General features: G+C 34.6%; 1 long non-coding RNA gene across 3 annotated transcripts in view; it reads right to left on the minus strand.

Moving 5' to 3' along the window:
• Positions 1 to 19,464, minus strand: part of LOC123787869 (uncharacterized) — a 79,098-nt gene that overhangs the window by 47,179 nt on the left and 12,455 nt on the right. For all 3 annotated transcript variants that reach the window (XR_015726958.1, XR_015726959.1, XR_015726957.1), the window contains exon 2: positions 13,734 to 13,779. This is a non-coding gene — a long non-coding RNA (uncharacterized LOC123787869). The remainder of the gene's footprint in view (positions 1 to 13,733; positions 13,780 to 19,464) is intronic.

The following is a 19,464-nucleotide window of genomic DNA, read 5'->3' on the forward strand; positions in this document are numbered from 1 at the left end:
GAGAGTATGGTCCCTTGGGTTTGTCAGTGTTCGGACTTAATCAGTTATTGATTTAACACATTTACCCTGTAGTTACTTCCAGATTCATTGAACTCCCACACATTATGCAACTACTAGAATCCTGTGTTCATGTGACATGGTGAATGCTACATGCAAATGGAACATCAAGGAATGACAGATAAGCATATGATGCATATCTCTTCTGCTCACAGATAAGCTCTATTGTACCATTGGAAAACCACAAGTTCAAAGATAAAATTAAGAAATTCAAGATTGTGAAAGCACATTACTAAACCAAGTGTGGTCCTGAGTGAGGGACCCTGAGAGACTGCACAGGTGGCACAGTCATTAAAACAAGCAATGGTAGGCTTTCTGGGCTTCTTTCCATTCATTAAGTAATCCCCTTTATACTACGAATATCTTCTTGGCTTCTCAAAACTGAAGTCGCTGTCCCCTACAACAGATACCTGATTATTCCTCTGTCTTCCATGAATCCCCTTTTGTAGTCAATATGACTCCAAACTCCAGAATCACCTTCTATTTATTCCTATTTCTTCTTTGCTTTCATGCCTAACCAGTCAAGAACTGTATTTGTTGGTACACCTTTATTTCTAATATTAGCACACTGTCTCAGAGTAGCTTAAAGAAAAAATGGGATTGTTGGCTCCCGTACCTAGAAAGACATTTTGGGAACTCACAGAATCAAAAGAAAGAGATGAAGAAAACAGGGCCATATAAACTACAATTGTGGTCTTAATATCACCAAGCATCTGCTTCTCCAACTGTGTGTCTCATTTCTTCTCATCCCCACTAACAACCTAAGCCTGAATGAATTTGTATTTATAAATCACTTAGGATGTCTCACGCACAGTAAGTGTTCATTAAAAATATTGTCATTTACTTTTATTATTATCATCATTATTACATCCATGAAGAGTAAGAGGAGGCTTCTGCCATTAACCCCAGTTTGGCCTTTTTGGAAAGAAAGACTTCCATTGCTCAGGTTGGATTGAGGTTGAACACCAAGAAGAAAGAGAAAGAATTGGTATAAAGGAAGAATTTAGATTGTTTGCTTCTCAGAATCACATGGATCAAGATGAAAACACACACCAAAGAAAGAAGTTTCTTTATCCTGAAAAAGGGAGCAAATAAAAAACAACGGCTATGTCAGTTTATTATGTTCCAAATGAATGTTGCCGCAAGCACTTTGTATCTCAATTTTCTCTTCCATTTTACTAATTCAGGAATTTAATCCTTCTTGTAACGTTCTGCAATTATATTTTATTACCCAACCTTCATGATCCCCCTTACAATCCTACCAAATAAAAGTTGTTATATGAATATTCCTGTATGCAGATCTGATTTGATTTCCACATAGCGTAAAACCTAATATGTAAACTCCATACATTTCCTAGTTTTGATTCTAAAGTTTTCCTCAGCCAAAATAATTAGCCTGTAGTTTCACTAAGTCAGAAAAATCCCTTACTCCCCAAATATGCATTGTAGATCCTTGGTTTCTTATCTTTGTTCAAATTGATCTCTCAGCTTCAAGTATAGTGCTTGCAAATATATCTACTTAAATTAGACATCCATGTCATTGCAAATGTCAAGATTTCTGTTCTTTTTTATAACTGAATACTATTCCATTATACATATACCACATATTCTTTCTCCATTCATCTGTGGGTAGGAACTTGTTAAATATACACATTGTTAAAATGTCTATATTGCCCAAAGCAACCTACATGTTTAATGCAACCCCTATCAAAATACCAACACCATTTTCACAGAACAAAACAAACAATCCTGAAATTTGAATGGAACCACAAAAGTCCCCAAATAGCCAAAGTAATCTTGAAAAAGAAGAGCAAAGCTGGAGGCATCACAATTCCAGACTTTAAGTTGTATTACAAATCTGTAGAGATCAAAACAGTACAGTACTGGCACAAAAACAGACATACAGATCAACAGAACAGAATACAAAATCTGGAAAGAAACTCATAGTTATATAGGCCATTAGTCTTCAACAAAGCAAGAAAGAATATCCAATGGGAAAATGATAATCTCTTCTACAAATGATGTTGGGAAAATTAGACAGCAACTGCAAAAGAATGAAACTACACCAAACACAAAAATAAACTCAAAATGGATGGAAGACCTAAACGTGAAACCTGAAACCATAAAAATCCTTGAAGAGAATACAGATAGTGACCTCTATGACATTGGTTGTAGAGACATTTTTTCTAGATATGTCTCCAGAGGCAAGGAAAATAAAAGCAAAAATAAACTATTGGGACTTCATCAATAAAACTAAAAGGCAACCTACAGAATGGGAAAAGATATTTGCAAATAACATATCTGATAGAGGGTTAGTATCCAAAATCTATAATAAACTTATAAAGCTTGATATCCAAAAAACAAATAATACAACTAAAACATGGGCAGAAGACATCAACATTTCTCCAAAGAAGATATACAGATGGCCAAGAGACATGTGAAACACTGCTCAACAACACCCATTATCAGGGAAATGCAAATCAAAACTACCATGAGGTATCTCCTCACACCTGTCAGAATGGTTAAAATCAAAAACAGAGGAAAGAACAAAAGGTGCTGGTGAGGAGAATAAAGAATCCTCTCACACTGTTGGTGGGGATTCAAACTGGTACAGCCCTGTGGAAACAGTATGGAAGTTCCTCAAAAAGTTAAAAATAGAGCAACACTATGATCCAGTAATTGCACTACTGGGTATTTACCCAAAGAAGATAAAAACACTAATTCAAAGAGATACATACACCCTTATATTTATAGCAGCATTATTTTGTAATGGTCAAGATGTGAAAGCAGCCCAATTGTATGTACACACAATGGAATATTACTTGGCCATAAAAATAATTATTTTTTTCCCATTTGAATTTTTTTAAATTTTATTTCATTATGTTGTGTTAGTCACCATACAGTATGTCATCAGTTTTTGATGTAGTGTTCCATGATTCATTGTTTGGGTATAACACACAATGCTCCATGCAGTATGTGCTCTCCTTAATACCCATCACTGGCCAACCCAATCCCCCACCCTTCCCCCCTCTGTAACCCTCAGTTTGTTTCCCATAGTCCATAGTCTATCATGGTTCATCTCCCCCTCTGATTTCTGCCCCCCCCCTTCAGTTTTCCCTTTCTTCTCCTAATGTCCTTCATTCTATTCCTTATGTTCCACATATAAGTGAAACCATATGATAATTGTCTTTCTCTGCTTGACTTATTTCACTTAGCATACTCTCCTCCAGTTCCATCCATGTCAATGCAAATGGTGGGTAATCATTCTTTCTGATGGTTGAGTAATATTCCTCTGTATATATGAACCACAACTTCTTTATCCATTCATCTGTTGAAGGGCATCTTTGTTCCTTCCACAGTTTGGCTATTGTGGACGTTGATGCTATGAACATTGGGGTGCATGTGGCCCTTCTTTTCACTACATCTGTATCTTTGGGGTAAATACCCAGTAGTGCAATTACTGGGTCATAGGGTATCTCTATCTTTAACTTTTTGAGGAAACTCCACACTGTTTTCCAAAGTGGCTGTACTAACTTGCATTCCCACCAAGATTGTAAGAGGGTTCCCCTTTTTCCACATCCTCTCCGACATTTGTTGTTTCCTGACTTGTCAATTTTTGCCATTCTAACTGGTGTAAGGTGGTATCTCAATGTGGTTTTGATTTGAATTTCTCTGATGGCTAATGATGTTGAACATTTTTTCATGTGTCTGTTAGCCATCTGTATGTCTTCATTGGAAAAATGTCTGTTCATATCTTCTGCCCATTTTTTGATTTGATTATTTGTTTGGATGTTGAGTTTGAGAAGTTCTTTATAGATCTTGGATACCAGACCTTTATCTGTAATGTCATTTGCAAATCTGTTCTCCCATTCCGTGGGTAGCCTCTTAGTTTTGTTGACTGTTTCTTTTGCTGTGCAGAAGCTTTTTATCTTGATGAAGTCCCAAAAGTTCAATTTCCCTTTTTTTCCCCTTGTCTTTGGAGACGTGTCTTGAAAGAAGTTGCTGTGGCTGATGTCAAAGAGATTATTACCTATGTTCTCCTCTGTGACTTTGGTGGATTCCTGTCTTACATTGAGGTCTTTCATCCATTTAGAGTTTATCTTTGTGTATGGTGTAAGAGAATGGTTGAGTTTCATTCTTTTGTACATAGCTGTCCAATTTTCCCAGCACCATTTATTGAAGGGACTTTTTTTCCATCAGATATTCTTTCCTGATTTGTCAAAGATTACTTGACCATAGAGTTGAGGGTCCATTTCTGGAGTCTCTATTTTGTTGCCTTGGTTTATGTATCTGCTTTTGTGCCAGTACCATGCTGTCTTGGTGATCACAGCTTTGTAATATAGCTTGAAATCAGGCAATGTGATGCCCCCAGCTTTGTTTTTCTTTTCTCCTTTGTTCCTCGAGGAGTCTCCCTGCAATCCCAGACTCTCGGGGACATGCTCTGAGATGAGTAAATAACTCTCCCTCCTGTATGCCTCAGGCATCTTTCAAACTGCTGCTTCTATGCTGAACTTCCATGAGCTGTTTGTCGTGCTGTCTCTTTAAGGTCAGAGACTCAGCTTTCTAAGGCCCTTGCCATGCTCTTCCAGAGCAAAGCTCCCTGATTTTTAAAACTCTAGGCATTAGTCTTGCTGGTTATAAAAATTCACAAAGTTCAGCCCCTCTCACTCTCTTTCAATGCCAAATGTTTGGGGAATTTGTCTTCCCTGTGATGACTCCGGTGTGACAGTCTTTCTCACCCTTCTCTGCACCCCCAGCTCCCTCCTGACTGTGGAAGTCTAGGGTCCTTTTAGCTCCCCACCATATCTCTGCTTTTCCTACCTCTGATGTGGTCTCTTCTATACCTTTAGTTGTGGAGTTTGTTCTGCCAATCTTTGGGTCCTTTCCTGGGTTATTTATACTGATGTGAGTGTTCTCTAGTTGTATCTATGGGATGAGACAAGCTTAGGGTCTTCCTACTTCACCATCTTCCCAGACTCCCAGTCTACTGTTTATTTTTAAATAGAATATAATTTTTTCTCAATATCTATCCACTTACCCAACTGAACACACACACACATATATATAGAATATATCTTGAATCATGTTCAACAAATATCATAAAATTATCACTGGGTATTGGGATTTTAGCTGATATGTAGGGTTTTTTGCTTATATACTATATGCATGTATCTTTTATATAAAATGATTAATATTTTAGAAGGCATATAAAATATATGAAAATAAATATAGTGACCATGTCACATATACTGACCTAGTCACCATGTCTAATCCATTCTGTTTCTCCTAGAGTAGGCCTTGTGGGCCAAATCCAGCCGGACACCTGATAGTTTTATTGGAAATACACACACACACACACACACACACACACACACACACACACCCATTTATTTATGTATTGTTGGTTTATTGTTTTTCATTGCAATGGTGGAATTGAGTAGTTGTTAAGACCCAAAAAGCCTAAAATATTTACTATCTGGCTTTTTTAGAAAAAAAGTTTGCCAAACTGGTCTTTAGTCTGGTACAATATTTAGCAAGTAGTCAGTGAACTTGAAAGCGATTTGAATAAATCTATATGTATTTATTGAAATTTTATTTTAAACTAGGCTGTGAACATGCTATTTGCTGAAAGTTTATGGAGAAGATTTAAATTTTCTATAGGCTTTGAAATGAGCTTTCTTTATTATCCCATAGGGTTTAGTTTAATACTACTCGGACAAATAAAGTTGGATATGTTTCTTGAATTGAATGCTACACATTATATTTTATAAATTTGTTCTCTTGGTTTTATTTCAAGAAAGATTATGAAACAAGTAGATCTCCAGGAAGAAATAAAAGTTTTGACTATTACATGAGAAATGCATACTGCACAGTTCTCTCACTGAGGCTTAGATCAAAATGGTGAATGTCATTTATTTTGTAGCTAAAATGCCAGCATAAATTAATGTTTATTTCATTCATGAGCAATCAAGATACTCTATAGTAGAAAATGCATAAATCAAAATCACTTCATCTTTCTAAATTATATTGCTGTTGATTATGTTATTTTTAAAATCCAAAAATATCAAAAATTCTCTAAGGAAGAAATAACCAGTATTCCCAACAGTGTTATAAAGTTGGCTAGTAGACTTTGAAAAGGGACCTGCCAAAATCCTGATTGCTATAGCATATAGACTGTAATTCAATTACCATTTTTTAACTATAAAAAATCAGTTCCTGTTTTTCATCATATCTAAAATTTGCATGACAGAGCATAGTGAAGAATCAATTAATGTGTATTCTCTATAATTCCAGGTAAAGATGGGGGACTGAAGGGTAATCACAAATTCTCCTTCCATGAATATTTAACAAAATTGCAATAGAAAAGGAAAAAGGAAAATGAAGCAATAAAACAAGTTAGGGGGAAAAAAAAGAAAGAAAGAAAAAGCTAATTGGGAGGAGAGCAAGATATATAATAAGAAAATGCCAGAAAGGAAAGAAGGGACTAGGAAGAGAGGGAATGAGAAATGCAGGAGGGAAGAAAGAAGGAGGGAGATACTGGTGTGATTGAATTTAAGTCTATGATCTTATTAACTTTATATTCTATTTCTTATTCTTTTTCCTGTGTTTATTAAACTTGATATTTCTGTTTCTGTTTTTCAGTTTTCCATTTTATCATTGTCATTGACATATTACCTATGCATTTTTGCTTTATTTTTTAAAAATTTTCTGAATGATTTGCATATACATCTTTAACTTAATACAGTTTGCTTTGAAAAACTATCATATTGTGTCATGCATAATGTAAGAACTTTATGACAGTATATTTTCATTTCCCACTTTATCCATTGTACTCTTTTGTCATATATTTCACTTCTACATGTATTATAAACTCAATCTTTTTAAAGAATTTTTTACTTTAGTAATTAAAATGACTTTTCAATAAATTTGGAAAGGACTCAAAATGAATGTTTATATTTGCCCATTTACAGTGTTCTTCCTTCATTCTCACAGTTTCCAATTTCTACTTATACTTATTTCCCTTCTACTTATAATTATTCCCTTCAGTCCAAAGAACTGTCTTTAGCGTTTCTAGGAGTGCAGGTTTGCCAGTGATCAATTCTAACAGCTTTTTTGTATCTCTAAGTATCTTAAATTATTTTTCAATTTGTAAATATTTTTCTTTTGTTTGATAAAAAATATTCTGGCCTCTATTTTTCTGGTCAAGATCAGCCACTTTTTAATCTTTATCACTCTCAATGTATAGGGTCCCTACCTGCACTGTTTCTGTTTTGTTTTTTGTTTTTTGTTTTTAATTTTTCTTTATTTTTGATTTTTTAGCATTTTGGTTAAGATTTACATAGGTGGGATTTACTTTGGCTTTATCCTGCTTGGGGTTTGCTGGATTTCTACAGTTAATTGATGTTTATCATATTATGAAAACTATTGGATATTGTTTTAATTAATAAACATTATTTTTAGAGTAGTTTAGATTCACAGCAAAATTGAGCAGAAAGTACAAATATCTTCTGTCCCCAAACATGCACAACCTCCCCAATATTGACATTGTGAACCACAGTGTACATTTTTAAAAATAAATGATGCAATATCATTGATACAACATAATTACCCAAAATCTATAATTTAATTAGGGTTCACTCCTGGTGCTGTACATTCTGCGGGTTTTGACAAATGTATAATAACATGTACCCATTGCCTTCCTCTTCCCAATCATAGCAACCACTCATCTTTTTTTATTGTTCCCATATTTTTTCACTTCCCAGAATGTTATAGTTGGTATCATACAATATGTAACCTTTTCAGATTGGCTTCCTGCATTTAGTAATACACATTTAACTTTTCTCCATGCTCTTTCATAGCTTGATCACTCATTTCTTCTAAGCACTAAATAATATTCCATTGTCTGGATGTACAGCAGTTTACATACCCACTCAACTACTGAAGGATATCTTGGCTACTTCTAGGTTTGGGCAAATATGAATAAAGCAGCTATAAATATTCATATGTGTATTTTTATGTGAACATAAATTTTCAATTCATTTTGGTAAATGCCAAGGAGTACAATTGCTGGGTCATATAGTAAAAAGCATGTTTAGTTTTATAAGGCACTGCTAAACTGTCTTCCAAAGTGGTTATGCCATTTTGCAATTCTACCAGTAATGAATGAGAGTTCTTAATATTCCACATCATCCCCAATATTTGGTTTTCCTAAGTGTTTTGAATTTCAGCCGTTTTATTGAATGTATAGTGGTCTCATTGTTTTAATTTGCAAGTCTCTAATGACATAGGATGATGGACATCTTTTTATATGCCTAGTTTACCATCTCTCTCTCTCTCTCTTTTTCTCACTCTAACTTCTTTGATGAGGTCTCTGTTCACGTCTTTTGTCACACTTTTTTTTAAGATTTTATTTATTTATTTGAGAGAGAGGGTGCACACAAGCAGGGGGAGGCGCAGAGGGAGAAGCAGACTCCCCACTGAGGAGCGAGCTCAATGTGACTCAATCCCATGACTTGAGCTGAAGGCATGTGCTTGACCAACTGGGCCACCCAGGTGCTTCTTGCCCAAACTTTTAATGGTCATTCTCTTATGGATGACTTTTAAACATTCTTTATGTAACAGTCCTTTCTCAGATATTTATTTTCCAAACATTTTCTTATAATCTGTGTCTTCTTATCTCTTGACTTTATCTTTCACAGAGCAAGACTGTAGGTTATCCTATCTTTCATAGATTATGCCTTTCATATTGCACCTAAAAAGTCATTGTCATACCCAAGGTCACCTAGATTTTCTCCTATATTATTTTTTAAGAGTTTCATAGTTTTGGTTTTAACATTTAGTTCTATTATTTATTTTGAGTTAATTTTCATGAATGCTATAAGGTACATGTACAAATTCATTTTTTCACATGTGGATATTTAGTTGTTCCAGCACTATTTGTTGAAAAGATTATCTTTGTTCCATTGTATTGCCTTTGTTCCTTTGTCAAAAAATCATTTGATATATTTATATGAGTCTATATCTCAACCCTCTATTCTACCACATTAATCTATTTATCTATTCTTTTATCAATATCACACTGTCTTGATTACTGTAGCTTTATAGTAAGCCTTGAAGTAAGTTAGGTATGTCATCTTCCAACTTTATTCTTCTCCTTCAATATTGTGTTGGCTATTCTGGGTCTTTTGTCTCTTCATATAAATTTTATAATCTGTTTGTCAATATCCACAAAATAACTTGCTTGGATTTTTATTGGAATTTTATTGAATGTATAAATCAAGTTGAGAGGAACTGATAGTTTGATAACGTTGACTCTTCCTTTCTAGAGCATGGATATATATCCATTTATGTAGCTCTTCTTTGATATCTTTCATCAGAGTTTTGTAATTTTCCTCATGCAGATCTTATACATATTTTGTTAAATTTATACCTAAGCATTTTATTTCTGGTGGTTCTAATGTTAATGGTAGTGTGCTTTAAATTTCAAATTCCCATTGTTCTTTGCTGGTATATATGAAAGTGATTGATTCTTTATATTAACCTTATATCTTGCAATATTAATAATTACTTACTAGTTCTAGGACTATTTTGTCAATTTTTTTCCTTGGATTTTCTTGATAGATAATCATGTCATCTACAAATGAACACAATTTTATTTCTTCCTTCTCAATCTGTACCTTTTGCTTTTTTTCTTTCTTACTGTATTAGGTAGAAGTTGAGTACAATGTTGAAAATCAGTGGTAAGAGGGAACAATTTTTTAAAGATTTTATTTATTCACAGAGAGAGAGAGAGTGAGTGAGCACAAGCAGGGGGAGTGGCAGAGGGAGAGGGAGAAGCAGGCTCCCCACTGAACAAGGAGCCCTATGTGGGGCTAAATACCAGGACCCTGTGATCATGACCTGAGCCGAAGGCAAATGCTTAACCAACTGACTCTTAAAAGGAAATCTTCAAGTGTTTCATTATTAAATATGATGTTAGCTGTAGGTTTTTGTAGATGTTCTTTATCATATTGTAGAAGCCTCTTCCATTCTTAGTTTGCTGAGTTTTTATCATGAATAGAATTTGGATTTTGTCAATTTTTTTTTCTTTTTCTTGATATGATCTCCTCATTGCCTTGCTGTGCTTATGTGATGGATTACATTAATTGATTTTTAAATGTTGAACCAGCCTTGTATACCTAGGATACATTCCACTCTGTCACGGTGTACAATTTTTTTTTTTTACCATTGTTGGATTAGATTTACTAATATTTCATTAAGAATTTCTACATCTCAGTCCATGAAAGATATTGGTCTGTGCTTTTTCTTTCCTGTAATGTCTTTGTCTGGCTTTAGTGTAAGGGTACTGCTAGTCTCATAAAATGAGTTAAATGATATTCTCTCTGCTGCTATCTGTAGAAGAGATAGTATAGAATTGGCATAATTACTTCCTTAAACGTTTGGTAGGATTCACCAGTGAATTCACCTCTGGATCTGGCACTTTTTGTTTTGGAAGTTTATTAATTAGATATAGGCCTATTTACATTCTCGTCACTTTTGTGTGAGTTTTAGCAGATTGTGTCTTTCAAGGAATTGGTCTATTTTATCTAGGTTATCAAATATGTGGGAATAGAGTTTATCTTAATATTCCTTTATTATCATATTAATGACTATAGGATCTGTAGTGATGTTCCCTTTTTTATTTCTGAGATTAGTAATTTGTATCATTTCTCTTTTTTTCTTAGTTACAGTTATAGTTCAGGTTTTCCTACTCAGTCTGTAGTTCTTACAGAGGTTTCCTCTGATCCCAGGCTTTATCTCTCATATATTGTGGATTTTCTTTGTCTGTCTGTCTTTATCTGCCAATTTTGGGAGGCAGCAGTTTGCCCCATAACCTCACTTCTCTGTCCAATTAAGAATAATTGTTAATTTTTCAGCTTGTCCAGTTTTTACTTTTTAGAATGAAGTGGAGACTTCTAAGCTCCTTTCATGCCAGGTGAAAAAAGGGCTATTATTTTTTTTAAATATTCTATCTGCCCTTTTCTGTCACCCCTCCTTCCCAGACTTCAATTACATGCATATTAAATCTCATGATACTGTTACATAGTCTATAAGAGAGTATGAAATATTTCTTTGGTATTAATGATTATCCAAACCTGTTGTCATCACTTACATTTGTCATGGCCATGATTTGTGTGTGTGTGTGTGTGTGTGTGTGGTGTTTTATTATCAAATGGCTTACTTTATTCTTTTTTAGAAATGTTTCTGGTTTAGGGGCACCTGGGTGGCTCAGTCATTAAGCATCTGCCTTCAGCTCAGGGCAATGATCCTGCAGTTCTGGGATCGAGCCCTGCATCAGGCTCCTCTGCTGGGAGCCTGTTTCTTCCTCTCCCACTCCCCCTGCTTGTGTTCCCTCTCTCACGGCCTGTCTCTCTCTCTATCAAAATAAATAAATAATCTTAAAAAAAAAAAGAAATGTTTCTGGTTTGCAGCAAAATAATCATTTCAATTCTTAATCCAATGACCTTTCTTTTACCTTTTTATGTATTAATTAACTCTTGTTGATGATAATAATTTTTAAATTTGTTCCATTTTTGTCATTATGGGGTAATAGATTTTTTACCACAATCCTCAGACCATTCTGATGCAAGTTATTAAACCAGTTCAGGGAACTGTAGGATAAGGACCTTAAGCTGAATAGTTGTGAACAATAATGTAGGATAAGGACCTTAAGCCGAATAGCTGTAAGCAGTAAGGTTTGAAGATTCTGGGCATTAAGTCTACCTTCTCCTAGATAAAAATATGGTTTTCTGGGGCGTTTGGGTGGCTCAGTTGGTTAATTGTCTTCCTTTAGCTTGGTCCTGATCTCCAAGTCCTGGGATCAAGCCCCACATCAGGTTCCCTGCTCAGTGAGAAGTCTGCTTCCACCTCTGCTCTCACCCTGCTCCTGTGCACCCTTTCTCTCTCTCTCTCTCTCTCAAGTAAATAAATCTCAAGAAGAAAAACAACACATGGCTTTCTTGAATTTTTGGCTCAAGAATAATGAGCTAATGGGGCACCTGGGTGGCTTAGTCATTAAGTGTCTGCCTTCAGCTCAGAGCATGATCCCAGGGTCCTGGTATCGAGCCCTGCATCGGGCTCCCTGCTCTGCTGGGAGCCCTTTCTTCCTTTCCCACTCCCCCTGCTTGTGTTCCCTCTCTTGCTGGCTGTCTCTCTCTCTGTCTATTTTATTTAATCTATTTTATTTAATAAATAAAACCATAAAAAAAGAATAATGAGCTGACTAAATGTAGATTTTATTTTGGGGATATCTCTTATAACTTTTTCTGAATATATACATAAGAACAACGTATAAAGGAGATATAGTAAAGCAAGAAAACATACTTGCTAAGTTTGGATGGACCTTCATGTCAATATATATCATTTCAATATATATTTATTTGTTTTTAAGTAAGATAAGCAATGGAGAGCTTTTACGACTTCATCTTTTATATTTTTCTCATTTTCCCATATTAACATTGTTGATCTGAGATGGCAAAAACAAGCAAGCAAACAAACAAAAATACAATTTAATATGTTCTCTCTTTTTATCAAGGTGAATCAGATTTTAGGTATTTTGAAAGTAGCCAATTCACCATCACCCAGTCCCTGTTCCTTCAATCATTCTTGTTTAAAATACGTATTTTATTTACTACCATGGGAAGTTATGATTTATCTGTCTGAGATTCTGATGTCTTTTTATAAAATGATCTTCCTCCGGCTCCAACTTTGTAACTTTGGGTAACATCACTTTTACTGACCCAGATCTAAAACTGGAAAGAAATCCTCTACTGTAAGGGAAGGTTTGTAACCTTAGCACAGAAGAGACTTTTATCAAACTCTAGTAATTCTGTCTACTTGTATAGTCTTATTTAAATTCCATGCCAAAGCACGTGGATAGCTCAGTCAGTTAAGCATCCAACTTGTGATTTCAACTCAGGTCATGATCTCACAGGTGGTAAGATCAAGGCCCTCATTGGGTTCCACACTCAGTGGGGAGTCTGCTTGAGATTCTCTCCTTCACCCCCTGCCCTACTCCCCTCTTGCATGCACACACTCTCTAAAATAAATAAATAAATCTTAAAAAGATAAATTCTTTGTCATAATTGAGGGACATCTTGAAAATTTACTTATTCTATCAGTAGAATTTTAGTGTTTCACAAATCAGATATCTAAAAGTATGTTGAATAACTTAAACATTTTCCTCAGCTCCTAAGCTTGTTATATAAAAATGTTATGGTTATAGCTCTTAATCAAACATAAAATGAAGAGATCAAGAAAATCAACTTTAAAATAATCTTTAAAAACAATAAAATTAACATGAATACTCAGATTTTTAGGTTTTTAAAGACTGTATCTTATATAATTTTATTAATCAATTACATTATACTTCAAATTAGCTTTTTAGCTAAGATTTCAAATAGTGGAAGAAGAAAGAAACTGCATTCCAATGTAAAACCTCTTAAAAGAGAGTCAAAATACAAAGTTATGAACACACACATTTGTAAATAAGCATTACTATCTAGCAACAAGTCTCTGGATTTTTCTGTCAGTACACTTGTTAGCTGCCAAATGGATTGAAGTGATGCTAGTAGGGCCTACCCCACTCTGATCTGCCAGATACTGACAGTTGTAATACTTAAGGTAGATTTTTTTACCTGTAATACCTAGCGATGTTGTGGTTCAATCAGCATCCTCAGAACTCTGGGGGAAAAAATCAAGAAAAAGAAAATGAAAAAAGATTTTTAAAAGGGCACCTGTTTCACTGTGAATAGTGAGTATAAAGGGAAAAAAGGGAGAACTGAAAGCTTGTTTTATCACATGTATGAGCTGCTATAATTAATAAAGAATAGTCTATGAAGTATGCTTTAAAACCTTGTTAACATTGGAGAAGCTTTAAAAACAGATTTAATTATTTCAGGGTAATCGAGGTACAGATGTATTTTCTGTGACTTCTACCTGATTCCAGTTTTAAGTGGTACAAATATTGTACATTTAATGTTAAAAGACAGTCTACAATAATAAAACAAGTAGGCATTGTGGGTGCCCAGCAGTGCTGAGATGTGACAACTCTGTTTTAAGCTTTGGAAACATAATTTGTGGGACAGATGTTTAGATATAATTCTAGTTACAGAAAAAAAAAAGGTTATATGTGTCTCACAAATGGTTTTACTATCTTATATTTAAAAAGGGTCTTTGGATTTATGTGAACTATTTTGTCTCCAGTGAACACATACCATGTGAATTAATAAGTATATCAGTAGTATTAATCCATTAGTACAGTGTATATAAATGTCAGATGTGGTGAGATTTTATCTTATAAGTGTAACCAGGTAAAATAACTCCTGACAGAAAGTAAGAAAGCAAAGAATGTTTGACACGATTACTGATGTTGTATGATTTATGTTAAATGTATATGATTTTAATCAATGAATAAAGCATTAAAAAGTAAAAAAAAATTGGCAAAGTTAGTAAGTTTTGACAAACAATGTTGTCTTACTGTAAATGTGTCACCAATACTGGATGTATTAGAAAGATGAATTTGCACATTTTTATGGTTTTATTATTTTTTACTTGATTATTTTTATTTTGGAACAATAGATAATAATTGAGACATTGCTACTCTTCATTGTTTTTTAAGATTTAATTTATTTATTTTATTTGAGAGAGAGAGAGAGTGGGGGGGGTGCTGAGGGAGAGAATCTAAAGCAGACTCTGTGCTGAGCATTGAGCCTGATGTGGGGCTCAATCTCATGACCTGAGATCATGACCTGAGCCAAAACCAAAAGTCTGATGCTTAACCAACTAAGCCACCCAGGCGCCCCTCTAAGTTTTCTTTTTAGTTCCACTTACATATATTATTATATGTCATGTTATGCTTCAATTCTCCCACTCTTTTCTATATTCATGTTTCTGTGAATCATTTTCTGATACATTGTGCCAAGCATCTTCTGGTTCCGTTGGTGACATTGCAATTATAAACACAAAAGTGGGGCACTTGGGTGGCTCAGTTGGTTAGGCATCTGACACTTGACTTTGACTCAGGTCATGATCTCAGGGTCATGGGATCAAGCCCCACATTGGGCTCTGCACTGAGCATGGAGTTTGCTTGAGATTCTCTCTCTCCCTCTGTTCCTCCTTCCAGTCTCTCTCTTTCTTTCTAAAATAAATAAAATCTCTAAAAAATTATAAACATAGGGATGCCTGGGTGGCTCAGTTGGTTAAGCATCTGTCTTTGGCTCAGGTCATGATCCCAGGGTCCTGCGATCCAGTCCCACATTGGGCTCCTTGCTCAGCGGGGAACCTGCTTCTCCCTCTACCTGCCTCTACCCCTGCTTGTGCTCTCTCTCTCTCTGGCAAATAAATAAAGGAAATCTTTTTTTTTTTTTTTTTTTTTTTTTTTTAAAGATTTTATTTATTTATTCGACAGAGATAGAGACAGCCAGCGAGAGAGGGAACACAAGCAGGGGAAGTGAGAGAGGAAGAAGCAGGCTCATAGCGGAGGAGCCCGATGTGGGGCTCGATCCCAGAACGCCGGGATCACGCCCTGAGCCGAAGGCAGACGCTTAACCGCTGTGCCACCCAGGCGCCCCTAAATAAAGGAAATCTTAAAAAGTAATAAACATAAAATAAAATAAAAAATTATAAACACAAAAGTAAATTCAGGCACTGAAATCTGATAACTATACTTTGTCAAAGAAAATATAGTATACTGGGGATGGGAAAAAATGGACTCAATATCTTTTTAAGTTTTCATTAGAATAAAAATTCTAAATTATACACACCTGTTCACACACATACATATACACACACTAATAGTTCATTGGATCTAAAGAAGGTATTTACAGATCTCAGTCTGAGATACAAAGAATAAATGATATCAGAAACCAAAGTTGTACAACCAAACAAGTATGGAGTGAACTGAAGATTCATCCATTAGGCAAAGATAACTGATTTAGGCTAATGCTATGTCATGAGCATCAATGCCAAAAAATGAGAGCCAAGTTTGTAATAAGAAAAAGTGCATGTGCTGAGATGAAAGGAAGGAAGAAAATAGAAGAAAATGCTGGTTGAAATGAGCTTTCTTTACATTTGTAGATAGTCAAGTCTGGTCTTAAATTTTTTTTTCAAAGTTCTTTTTAAAAATTTTTATTATTAACGTGATGTATTATTCATTTCAAGGGTACAGGTCTGTGATTCATCAGTCTTACACAATACACAGTGCTCCCCACAGCACATACCCTCCCCACTGTACATCACCCAGCCACCTCATCTTTCTGCCCCTTCCCCTCCAGCAACCTTCAGTTTGTTGGCCTTAAATGTTTTTTAATAAAGGTAAACATGCAACTCTAGCTTTTTAGTGTCTTAAATGAGCACTGATAGAAGAAACACATTTAAATACATTTCATCCCCAAATCAAAGTGAAATATTTCAGGTAATTAAATAGTAAATGTTAATAAAATTTACTGATTTTGTAAAAAATTTTTAAAAATCTAAACAGAAATTGATTACTTATTTTCGGCAGGTGGATGGACAGTATTGGGACTCAAGAGGATGGCACCGAGCCAGTCTTATATTCATTTCAGATATGTGCAGCAGATGGCATAGTGGCTACTCCATTTACACTGAAATGATTCCATTATCATTTTGTTTTTCTGGTAGTGGAATAATGTAGAAGGTAATTTTGATAAACACAGGAAAAAATTTTCACAAATTATACACTTGATCAAGATATAAAAGACACAATTAGCTTAGCTACAAGAAACACCAGTTGCTCTTGACCACAATTCTATACTTCCAAATAAAGAAAAAAAAAAAGTTCTTTAAAAAAAAATTTAAAAAAAATACAATTTGGTATAAATAATACTGCAAGCTCTTGTTTAACTCAACATCAGGAAATTATTAATACTTTAGAACAAGTAATAGGAGGTGATTTTATGATAACAAAGGGAAAATTTATATTAAATATGATTTAATATTGAATATGTTAAATATGTGGTTATTTTCATACTAAATTTTTCTACTCCATTTCAATTCAGGTGTTCAGACATGGAAAAGATTTATCATTTCATTTATTTGATTGTTAAATATTTATTGCAAAAATTAGCTAGGATTTACGCACCTAGTAATATAACAGATTCTCTAGTGTTAATGCTGCACAGAGGTCAAATAACAGAAGAGCTGAAACTTTTCTACAGGATTTACAATCCAGCAGTGATTAGTGGTATCATCACAGCAGCATTAGTAAAATAGAGGGAAATAAATGGCGAGGACTAAGGGGTAAAATATGGAAAAGTTGAAACAGTAAATACGGATGTTTTTTCCAGAAATCTTACTGTGACTGAAAAGTTTAAATAAGGTAGTATGCAGAACAGAAGTCAAAGTTAAGTGATAGCTTTTTAAGGGTGAAGAACTTAATTTCAAATATGTTGAATAATATACAATTTTCTGGTTAATATGACATCAGTTATCTAACCAATTTTTTATTTTTGTAACTTGTAATTCCACACTGTGGTTCCTGATTCATAACAGTATACTCAAATGAAGTAATTACCTTTCATTTATAATGGAGATAAGAGGCAGTAAGAGATGTTGGGATTCACATATCATTGAAAATCAAATTTTAGAAAGGGCTCACTTTTAAAGAATTCTGACAAATATTTAAGAAATCATCACCACAAGTTTACTATAAATCTAACGGGCCACATGTTGAGTTCCTTGGTATCTGAGTAAATCTTAAGTATACAAGTAATTCAACACACATATTTTGAGAACAAGGTAAGTCTCAGAAAGGTAGCTACAACATAAAAATATGTCTGGTTGTCACTTATTAATGAGACCAACAATCCCTTATACATGTGTGTCTTTTATGAAATGTTCCACTGAATGCTTTATGCTATTGATTTTTTTGCTTAATACAGACGATTTGGGAATAAGCAAATAAAAGTCCAGGTTGTCTTCAAGTAATCATTTTTCTGGTGCTTGATTCCCTCTGCCACTACATTTTTATTGTGTTTGGGCATTGAGGGTAGAAATAATTAAAAGGATTTTCATTTTCTGTTCTCACTGTGTCTAGAAAGCATCAAATTAATGTACTTTTTAAAATGTTTTCCAAAGTTGATGCTTGTTGAAGAAGCAGGGGAGGGAGGATTTTTATAGGAAGGCTCATTGTATCTGTCATCGAAAAAATGGCAAAGACTCCATTGTTTTGAACATTTGTGGCCCATACTTAAATTAGCAAACACATGCAAGACCATTCAAACTTGAGGAAAAATGCATTATTTGGGATCTTTGCAGAAGTTAATTGAAAGCTTGGCTGGATTAACTACTATCCCACATTTTCATATAGATGAGACCAGGGAAGCTAAGCTGCGTAACCACGGGATTTTTCCCCCCACAGTGCACTGTGTATCTCAACATTCAGTGAATATTTTGGAAAAGTATGTGCTATCGTGGGATTCTAGTGGCAAAGCAAGTATATTTAGTCATCATGTGAGCTTTAACTTTTAACCAAAAAATTATTGTTATCCTTTTATTGTTATTAGTAGTATTACTATTACAGGAAACTCACCCTTATTGGACAATGCTAATACTGACCACTGTGCTAAGTATTTTATTTTGGTGTTTAATTTAATTCTTGTTGCACCAAAATTAACACTTTTGTTTTACTAATGAAGAAACTAAAAAACAAATATGTTAGATAATTTTCTCAAGAAACACAGCTGATACCATGCAGAACAGAGAATAGGATTAATTTTGTCTCAACATCGAGCTTGAGCTCTTACCCCCTGTTGCTTACTGTCTCTGATTGAATGTGGTATAAAATCCAGCCCAGCATGACCTTGTGGATCCCTCCACAGGTAGAAATGCAATGCCATGGTGTGTTGTACATGACAAGGAACATCATTAGCTTATGCTGTTTATACAGGCTAACATAGTTTTGTGTATATCTTAAAATATGTGTGTGTGCACATACAAAGCAGGAGCAGTTTAGTGATTTCTGAGCCATAATTAACAAATATAGGTTAGCCTATATAAAAGGACAAGACTGATGATGAAAAAAGGCAGTGAATTTTAGATTTTAAAAAATAAGATAATTTTGTCCATGGCGACATAGTTTCCTTGAGAAAGTTTTATATAAATGTGGGTGTGTCATGTGTGTGTGTGCACACCACACACACACACACACACACACACACACACACACACATGGCATTGAGACTCTATGTCAAGACCTGGAGCCTAGAGCACAGAAAATAATAGCTATAGAGCTTCCATAGTGAGATGGAAAAAAGAAAAGACTCCTATCCTAGATGAATTTATTTGACATCTTATATGAAAGTCTACATTCCTAGTTGTCAGTCCGTATGTCACAGGAAAAAAAATTCA

This window comes from Ursus americanus, chromosome 16 (assembly GCF_024610735.1).
Source record: "Ursus americanus isolate L20-20 chromosome 16, mUrsAme1.1.p, whole genome shotgun sequence".
Lineage (NCBI taxonomy): Eukaryota > Metazoa > Chordata > Mammalia > Carnivora > Ursidae > Ursus > Ursus americanus.